Source organism: Orycteropus afer, unplaced genomic scaffold (assembly GCF_000298275.1).
Source record: "Orycteropus afer afer isolate SDZICR_OR568_19922 unplaced genomic scaffold, OryAfe1.0 scaffold00343, whole genome shotgun sequence".
Lineage (NCBI taxonomy): Eukaryota > Metazoa > Chordata > Mammalia > Tubulidentata > Orycteropodidae > Orycteropus > Orycteropus afer.
In genome coordinates this window covers 3109072-3119954 of record NW_006921930.1, presented here as the reverse complement: position 1 = coordinate 3119954, position 10883 = coordinate 3109072, and positions in this window count along the sequence as shown.

Genomic DNA, 10883 nt, shown 5'->3' with positions numbered 1-10883 from the left:
AATGATATATCTGACAAGGGACTTATCTCTAGAATTTATAGAAAACTCCAACACCTCAGTAAAAAAAGACAAATGATCCAATTAAAAAATGGGGAGAAGACATGAATAGACACTTCACCAAGGGGAATATTCAGGTGGCCACAAACATATGAAGAAATGCTCACAATCATTGGCTATTTGAGAGATACAAATCAAAGCAACAATGAGATACCATCTTGCTACAGCACTAGTAGCAAAGTTCAACAAGACAGAAAATAACAAATGCTGGCGAGGATGTGGAGAGATTGGGAATCTCATACACTGCTTTTGGAACTCTCAATGGTACAACCACTGTGGAAAGCAGTATGGTGATTCCTTCAAAAGTTGGAATTAGAAATATCATTTGACTCAGCAATTCCACTACTAAGTCTATATCCTAATGAAGTGAGAGCCATGACAAGAACAGACATATGCACAGCCATGCTCACCGCAGCACTGTTTACAATAGCCAAAGGATGGACACAACCTAGGTGTCCATCAACTGAGGAATGGATAACCAAACTATGGTACATACACATAATGGAATACTATGTAACCCTAAAAAATAACCTAGAATCTGCAAAACACTGCATAACGTGGATGAACTTGGATGGCATTAGGCTGACTGAAATGTCAATCACAGAAGGACAAATATTGTATTAGTCCATTATTGTAAAAGTCAAGGAAAGATTTATCCAGAAGGACAGTTTCTTTGTTGGTTACCAGGGGTGGAAGGAGGGAGGGAACACTGTTAGATAGGTGGAGATAAGTATTGCTTTGGGTGAAGAGAAGGGCAATGTACCAAATACGAGTCATCAACATGGTGGCAGTGAGGAAGAGGAAGACATAGAGAGGTACATAGGAGGTACAGACAACAAAGATGAACCCTTTTGCTCATACAGTGCCATGCTGCTAGTGAAGGCAAACATGGGTATATCGGTGAATAGATGGGTGGACAGGCTGAACTATTAGGTATGTCTATGAAGTGGGACGTGTACCCAAGACCATGTATAGGGTTGGCAGACAATGGTCCTATAAATGTATTTGTTTGATCTGAATTCCCAGGTGTATAGTAGAGCTGACAAGGGAAAAGGTTGTAGTCATTTCTTGGTCACAGACAGCTACCTACAGGGATCAAGTAGTTGAACCTCTGGGCTCGGAATCATAGTCGCAGGGGACATCAAGCTCAATCAGCATAACATACTACACAAAACAATGTTCCACCTCCTACTTTGGCAAGTAGCAACTGGAATCTTAAAAGCTTGCAAGCAGCCATCTAGATTCAATAATGGGTCTCTCTTCATCCAGAGCAAGGAAGAATGAAGAAAACCAAAGATTCTTGGAAAGAATTAGTCCTAGCAACTGGTATACCATGTGATGCGCAGCCTATATGTTTTTGAGACCAGAAGAACTAGATTGTGCCTGGCTACCACTGTCAACCACTTGGAGGGGGATCTATGTAGGAGATCCTCAATAGAGAGAGAGAACAATGTGGAACAAAACTCAAAATCATTTGGAGAAAAAAATAAATAAATAAAGGGGGACCAGGTTTGCTGTTCTGATGGAGCCTGATGGAACCACTGAGACTATGGACCCTTGCTGCCCCTCAGATCTGGAATTTAACCCATACCTGTGGCTTATGGATACAGGGAAGCGGTAACTATTGGTAGCAAGTAAAAGGGAGCTGTTACATTGTGGTAAATTGTAGTGAATGTCATGAGACAAAATGTATGTGAACTGCTGTATGGAAAGTGAATTTGCTCTGTAACTTTTCACCCAAATCACAATTAAAAAATAAAATAAATAAATCTTCAAAACTCTAAGAGATTGAATGAATAACCACTCAGTTTAGCTGAATGGAGAACTTTGTCTAGTATCTTTGAAGTATTGTAAAGCCCATTTTTTTTTCCTCATCTCATACGTAGCAGCCTTTTAAAAAAAAAAAAAAATCAACTCAAAGCAATATCAGTATCTTTTGCATGTTCTCACAAACCTGAATGTCCTATTGACTTCCTATATCAGTTATGAAATTTTCACCCTGGAAATCTAGAAAATCATCAGGGAAAAATTCTCCTCCATCTACCTATCAAAAGTGTCATCAAATTTCTTCAATTTTACTCCTTTGAATTCTTTCCTTTCTTTCCATCTTCACCTTCAGTACTTTAATACAGACCTTTCTTATGTTGTTGCACATAAAAACAAACAAACAAACAAAAAACGAACTCCCTCCAATCTCTCCTATGTACATTAATCTTACTTCCACACTGTCTTCAGAGTTACATTTTCTAAAACACAGACACAAGCCTGTCACTCTTAGCTTGAAATCCTTAGCTTGGCATTCACATGTCTTCATTCTCCAACCCCAGGTTACCTACTCTGTCATATCCTGCCTTTCCACCTACCAATTGCATTTGAGTAGGACTGCACTATTCACTCTTTCCTGAATGTGCTGCACATTCTAAAAGTCTGCCTGGTTTTGCCCTTTATCAGTCAAAGCCTGATCAGGAGAGAGAAATTTGAACAGAATAAATTTAAATTAGAAGTAGAAAGAACTCAAATGAATATAGGAAGGGCAAGTATAAGTGCCTACCACCACCACCACTTGTGTAGATAGACCTCCCTGAAGTCCCATGGAGAAATCAGATCTCATTGGAGAGGGAATGGCCATGACTCATTGAATGGTAGAGAAGTAACTATAAAGCCAAATTGGAGAAATTTACTGGAAATTCACCTTCTGAAACTTGTCAAGGGAGCTGTTGATGGGGAGGTGTCACACCAAAGGCAGCCTACTATGCGATGGCCTGAGGAAGGTGCTGGGACGGGCTGCTCGCTGCTGAGTGCTGTTGTCTGCTGTGCACTGCAGGGGCCGACGCTGGGGGGAGCGGCCTACACTACAGGAGCCAAAAGCTGGAGAAGCCACCAAGCACAAGTCCAGCAAACATATAGAAACTAGGATCACTTCCTCTTGCAATGTCTCTCCAGCACCCTCAATTTATAAAGCTTAGCATCTTGCCAGATGGCAAAGGAAAACTATTTAAAGGGCCCATCTCCATTTTTGCAATGCCAGCAATAAAGGATGAATTTGGAAAAAAGAGGCAATAAATTGGAAATTATCACATGTCCATACCATTTTCTCAGCATGGAATGCCTCTCTCTTATGGTAGAGCCCAACTTCTCCTTTGTCTCTGAAGTCTTTTACCACCATCACAGCCCCTCCATGATCCCAACCAAAATTAAATACTTCTTTAGAAAGTTATCCATATCATAAACTTTAAGTGTCATATTTATTTCTGTGACTCTCTTATGTTCCCTAATGTTTCTATATGTGAAATACTTAAGGATAGGAGCCATGACTGGTTCAAATTCACTCAGAGGCTCTCTGGAAGAAAGACCTGGCAATCTACTTCCTAAAGAGTATAACCATTGCGAACTCTATGGCATGGAGGTCTACTCTGACATACACATGCTCATCATGAGTCAGAACCAAGTACACAGCAGCTAGCTTTTTTGGTAACATTGGAATAATGCAAATATATTAACTCTCTGGTAGTGTAGTACCTAAGGCATTTGACTGTTAACCAGAAGGCTGGCAGTTCAAACCCACTAGCCACTACTCAGAAGGAAGGTTGGACAATCTACTTCCGTACCGATACTGCCTCGGAAAACCAAGGAGGGGTTGCTGTGAGTCAGATCCGACTCCATGGCAGTGAGTTTGGCTTTGGTTTTTACCTTAATTGAGGGAAATAAATTTGGATCTCACAAAGCAAGGGAAACGGAACCTGGAGAGTCATCAAGAACCACAGTGATCGCAATCTCTCTCTCGCTCTCTCTATTTCATCTCTGCCACTTACGTATTTTTCATTCTTTTTACACTAAGCCATCCTACCCTACCTCTCTGTGCACATGTCAATAACCAAAGGCTCAGCAGTTCAAACCCACCAGCCACTCTGCAGGAGAAAAAGGAGGCAGTCAGCTTCTATAAAGATTTACAGCCTTAGAAACCCTATGAAGCAGTTCTCCTCTGTCCTATAGGGTCACTATGAGTTGGAATTGACTCTCTGGCCGTAGGTTTGGTTTGGGTTTTTGTAAACGCCAAGTTAGCATATCCTAACAGGTCTAGCACCTACAACTAACTGTTTGGAATTACGAAATCTGAACTACAAGTTCTAGGGAAAGAGGAATTAATTGGACCATCTCAAAGTAGGGTATCAATTTAAATCCAATTACTTGTGATTGGTGGGATATAGCAGATACTTGCTTTGTGATTGTAGTCTTGTTGATTTGTTTTATATATTTTTTCTCCAATAAGTGTCCTGCCTGACAAAATAAAGAGGAAATCACTTTAACAGAAGTTATGATCTAAGGCAGAAAAGTCAATGCTGACTACATTCCACTCTCAAAATTCTATACAGCTTTCAGGCTCAGTTTGTACGTACCTCCCAGGTGACAAGCCTTCCTGAATCTATGCACCAAAATTAGTTACTCCCTCTACTCATTGTGCTTCTGATATACAAATCACCTTATTCTGCCAATTATTACACATTTTTATTTACATGTCTGATTTTTTTCCTGCTAGTGATTAATTTTTGTGTTCTCCATAGCACTCAGAACAATATCATTGGAGAGGATATATGGCATTAGTATGTATGGCACATTAAAAGACTGAAAATAAAAGTCTCCTTGTTCCTTTATCTCAAGTTCTTGGGTCTCTGAACACCTGCAAGGTATTCATTCATTCTTTCAACAATTATTTATTGAGCATATAATATGTTCCAGGCACTATAGAAGACACTACATACATACTGATGAACAAAACAGACTGCCTTTATGAAGCTCTCTGCCTATTGTAGAATTTAAATAACCAAGCAAGGAAATATAAAGCTACAAATTACAATTAGCACTGTCAAGAGAAGACAGGGTAACATGTCAGTTTCACAAAACTAGATGGTCAGAGAAGTCCTTCCTGAATAAGTGACCAGTCATTTGTGATATAATGAGTGATCAGAAATCTACCAGATAAATATTGGGGTGTGTGTCAGGTGAGAAGCACAGGGGGACACTTTTTTTTCCCCAAGAAAGGACAAGATGTATAATAGTCTCAGGGTGGGAAGGAATATCACATGTCCCAAGAATGAAAAAGGTCAGTGTGCCTACAGAATAATTAGCAATCAGATGATTGGAACAAGGTGAGGCTGAAGGAGTGAGCAGAAATTGGCTTGTACAGGACAATGCTTTGTGTTTGATCCTAAGAGAAAGCCACTGGAGTGCTTTATACAAGCCACTGCCACAATTCAAATTTGAATTCTTCAAAGAGTGCTATGAATTCAGATTGGAAAATGGATTGGAAATGAGAACCAGTCTGATTTCTGAAGGAAGTGAGAAGTCCTGTAAAGGAGGTGGCACACACATGCTGATTCTCTGAAGACATCTTCTTCCAATCCAGCTGCTGAATTTCTCTTTCTCCCTTTCCCCTCAGTGCTCTTATGACTCTTCTTTCCGATTCCTCCTTGTGGCTTAAGCAGTGAGTCTTCTGTTCCCATTCTTATTTCTCTCTTCCATCTTCTCCTAGGCCAATTCTTTGTCCTCTTAAATGCCAACTCTTGCAATTTTTTTCTCTTTAGCTTTGGAATTTTAGTTAACCTCAATATAGTCACAATCTTTGTGGTTGATTGATAAGCTTTTATGAATGGTGACAGTTCCCAAACTTGATTGGTCATTGCAGTCATTTCAATAACTTTTTCAAAATTCATTATCTCTTAGCTTTACTTCCAGAGATCCCCCATCAGCAAGCCTATGGTGGGTCTTACACGTTTATAATTTAAATACCTATTGAATAAAGCTAATAATCTTCTATGTCTGAGAACCTTGGTTATTAGACTATTATCAAACTCGTATCACAATAATTTGGCTCTAAAATTTTTCTAACATCTCTTAGATTTCCAGAGGCCATTGAGGAGCTATGCTGCAGACACAGGTTTGGCAATCACCATCCAACAGATCACTTTGTCAGTGATTCCTCTAAGGTTGGCAGCATCCTTTCCAGCAGTGACTATAGCTCAGTAGTTATGCACCTACCCTCAGTGATCCTCTATATCCTGCAGGCACATGTTACTAACAATATGATATCAGTTGCACATACTGTTAGAAGTAGCAATAAAGATGTTGATTTTGTTTCATATTAAGGAAAACATTTGCCGATTTTTTTTATTACTCAATCACTCATAAGGTTAAGATATCCGGTCATGTGAAAGAACAGAAACATATAAGCCTATGTGATCTGCCTACAGGCAAAAAAACAAGAGCAAAAACTCTGAGCTCCCAAACTTCCAGGCTTCTGTTTCTCGCCCTGAGCCATACTACCTCCCACACTGCACATATTGTAAACTTTATGTGGCCCATCTGTTAAGGAGTTTGTTTTCCAAATTTGCAGGGGCTTGGCACTTCTGGACTGAGTAGCAGAAGTAAATGTGACACTGATTTTTTTTTTTTTTTTAACCTTTTTAATAATTTTTACCTGCAAGGACACTGGTGTTGGAAAAGGTCAAGGAAAAGGAGGAAGTAAGGTTAAACATCATGGCTTGGGCAAAACATGTACTTAACACTCTCCATAATGACAGCAGTAGCAATGCTAAGAGTATATTGAGTTAGTTTCTAGGCTCAGTTGTGGGCTGAATGTGGGCACAGCTTGGCATTTGAAATTAAGCAAATTCAGACCATGATGTTTTCTCACAGTTAATACAGAGACCATAGATAATAATTATGTTGCTGAGCCTACAGAGGATCTTTACGACTGATCCTCCATTAAACTGGCAAAATAAGAGGATAATGTCTCCAGCACTAACAAGTTGGCAGGAAAGTCGCTGGCAACTCCTCCCACTAATGTTCCATCTGTGAGAACCTTCAGCATGATCCAGGATATTGTTTCCCCACACAGGTTGTGCCTGCAGTATAATCAAGACAGAGAGACCAAGGGAAATATCTTCATTGTTTTTGAAAGTCACTGCCATTGGAGGGTGAGTGCTGCATGTGACTGAGCACTAAGGCTGTTATATCATTCTACTGGAGAAGGGTCCGCACAGTGAGGCCAACAGGAAAGTAGCCATTTCTAAGCACTGGCTTATGATCTGAGTGACATGAAACACATAGAATAGAAAGAACAGTTTCTAACCAGGATTCATGTGAGAAAAACCTTTTGTTTCTTTTCATGGAAGCTCAGAAAACTGCTTGTGTTTAAAAATATATTTTCTGTTGATTGCTAACACAGCGTACGGTACCTTGCCAGCATTGATTCGCCTCCAGCATCCTCAGTCTGGCTGGCTCAGATTTTGCTCTAGAAGCAGAGTATATGAGAGGGGAGGTATGGGAAGGCTTCTGAATGCAAAAGAGTGTGCAGACAAGCTGAGGCAAGTCCTGATTCCGATCCCCAAAATGACAGCTGTCACTGTACACTTCCCATGACATCCAGGAAGCAATCCTCCGTCATTCCCGGCAGAAGAAACATTTGCGTCTTGTAAACTCCTAAACATTCACCTGATACTTAAATTTTGTTGTCTTGTGTTGTTATTATTGTATTGTATGGCTTATTTACCTTTTTATATGTCCTATTATGCCTGTAAGAGGAATTCATTCAACATCTTTTGATAGCACAACTTAATAAATTGCATTTTTAAGACTCCTTATTGAGGGCCGTAGGTAAGCCAGCATCATCAGGTTACTCACCAGCTCAGGGAAGTATATCTTCAATGACTAACCTCACCTTGGTGGTGCACACTCTATGGAATAACAGGTATTCGTAGTAACCCTTTGAAGCTTTGATGTGCCAGACTCTCTACTCTCTACTAAGGAAGTTATGTTTGATGCATTTAATTCTCACAACAGCTCTGAATTATTTTACTTGGATTCATAATGAATGCTCATGGAAGCAGCAGTCAAGAAATTAGATGATATGTTGCATTGGATGAATCTGCTGCAAAAGACCTCTTTAAAGTTTTGAAGAGCAAAGACATCACTTTGAAGACTAAGGTCTACCTCACTCAAGCTATGGTATTTTCAGTTGCCTCATATATATTTGAAAACCAGACAATGAATAAGGAAGACCAAAGAAGAGCTGATGGATTTGAATTGTGATGTTGGAGAAAATTACCGAAAATTTCATGAACTGTCAGAAGAATGAAGAAGTCTGTCCTGGAAGAGGTACAGTCAGAAGGCTCCTTAGAAGTGAGAATGGCCAGACTTCATCTCACTTACTTTGGTCATATTGTCAGAAAGGACCAGTCCCCTGAAAAGGATATCATGCTTGGTAAAGTAGAGGGTCAGTGAAAATGTGGAAGACCCTCAGTGAGATGAATTGACACAGTGGCTGCAATTTTGAGTTCAAGCATAGCAAAGATTGTGAGGATGGCATAGGACCAAAAATTTTCATTCTACTGTATATAGAGTTACTATGAGTCAGAGCTGGCACAATGGCATCTGACAACAATAATTTCCACTTTACACATAAGATTAAGGTACAAAAGAGTTTAACTTGCTTAGGATCCCAAAACTAGTAAGTGGGGACATTGGCACATGAATTTTGTCAATCTGCCTTCAAAGTCTGAATTCTTAAGCACTACCCACATTGCCTCTGGATGGAATTCCTAAATGTCTACAAGAGGCATGAAGCCTGTTATATCATTTTTGCAGCCTCTTTATCACCTTATACAAGACAGAAATATGCAGGAGGAAAGGATGTTTTAATTATCTACTTTCTTGGGTGTTCTCCTTAAGATTTACTTTGAATATATTTTTGGGGGGTTTGAAAAAGCCCAAGAAATTATTTGCTTCTGTCTTCTCTCATTAATTCATACCCATACTCCTACTCTACATTTGCTCACTAATTTTCTCCTCCTCTGAACAAAGCAGAAACATTTAACCATAAATTATTAATGGTACAAGAGACATTAGTAAAGATCTATGCAATCCTTCCCTCTGTCTGAAAGACTCTATCATTACTTGATTTATCTAGCAACAATTATTCATCCAGGCATGGCCTCAGTGCAGTATTTCCATACTGGTAAGCAGCTTTGCTGTTGTTGTTAGATGCCATCGAGTCAGTTCCAAGTCATAGTGACCTGATGCACAGCCGATCAAAACACTGACTGGGCCTGCACCTATCTCGCAATACTTGCCATTCTTGAGCCCATTGTTGCAGCCCCTGTGTCAATCCATTAAGAGTCTTCCCCTATTTCATCAACCCTCTACTTTACCAAGTGTGATACCCTTCTCCAGGGACTGGTCCCTCCTGAGAACATGAAGAAAGTAGGTGAGACAAAATCTGGTCATTCTTGCTTATAAGGGAAATTCTGACTGCACTTCTTCCAGGACATGTTTGTTTGTTTTGCTAGCAGTCCATAGTATTTTCAGTATTCTTTAGCAAGACCACAATTCAAAAGCATCAACTCTTCTTCAGTCTTCCTTATTCAGTGTCCAACTTTCACATGCATATGAGGCAATTGAAAATACCATGGCTTGGGTTGGGTGCATCTTAGTCTTCAAACTGACATCTGTGTTCCTTAACACTTTAAAGAGGTGTTTTGCAACAGATATGCCCAGTGCAATATGACCTCTGATTTTATGACTGCTGCTTCCACGAGTATTGGTTGTGGGTCCATATTATGGATTGTGAAATCCCTAACAACTTCATTCTTTTTTCCATTTATCATTACCTATTGGTACAGTTGTGAGGATTTCTGATTTTTTGACTGCTGCTTCCATTAGTGTTGATTGTAGAACCAAATAATATGAAGTCTTTGACAACTTCAGTTTTTTTCCATTTATTGTGATACTGCTTATTGGTCCAACTGTGAGGATTTTTGCTTTCTTTATATTGAGGTGCAATCCATACTGCAGTCTATAGTCTTCAATCTTCATCAGTAAGTGCCTCAAATTATCCTCACTTTCAGCAAGCAAAGTTGTGTCATCGGCATATCACAGGTTGTTAATGAGACTTCCTCTAATCCTGATGTCACATACTTCTTCATATAATCCAGTTTCTTGGATTATTTGCTCAGCATACAGATTGAATGAGAATGACAAAAGGATACAACCCTGACACACTCCCTTAGATTTTAAACCATGCAGTATCCCCTTCTTCTGTTCAAACAACAGCCTTCTGGTCTATGTACAGGTTCCTCATGAGTACAATTGAGTGTTCCAGAATCCCCATTTTTCTCAATGTTATCCATAATTTATTATGATCCACACAATTGAAAGCTTTTGCATAGTCAATAAAACATAAGTAAACATCTTTCTGGTATCCTTTGCTTTCAGCCAAGGTGCATCTAAAATCAGCAATGATATCCCTCGTTCCACGTCCTCTTCCAAATCCAGCTTACATTTCTGGAAGTTCTCTGTCAATATACTGCTGCAAGCATTTTTGAATTATCTTCAGTAAGATTTTATTTGTGTTTGATATTAATGATATTGTTTGATAATTTCGACACTCTGTGAAATCACCTTTCTTTGGAATGGGTGCAAATATGAATCTTCTCCAGTCAGTTGGCCAAGCAGCTGTGTTCCAAATCTCTTGGCATAGCTGAGTGAGTACCTCTAGCACAACATCCATTTGTTGAAACATCTCAGTGGGTATTCCGTCAATTTTTGGAGCCTTGTTTTTTACCACTTCCTTCAGTGCAGCTTCAACTTCTTCCTTCGATATCATTTTTTTTTTTTATTAGGATTTGGGTGAAGATTTACAGAGTAAATTCACTTTTCATACAGCAGTTCACATATTAAATTTAATTTTTAGAAGGTCCCAATCATCTGGCTTCTCTTCTGCTGTTGGTGCATTTTGAATTATGCTTGGTAGTCTATTTATACCATATATT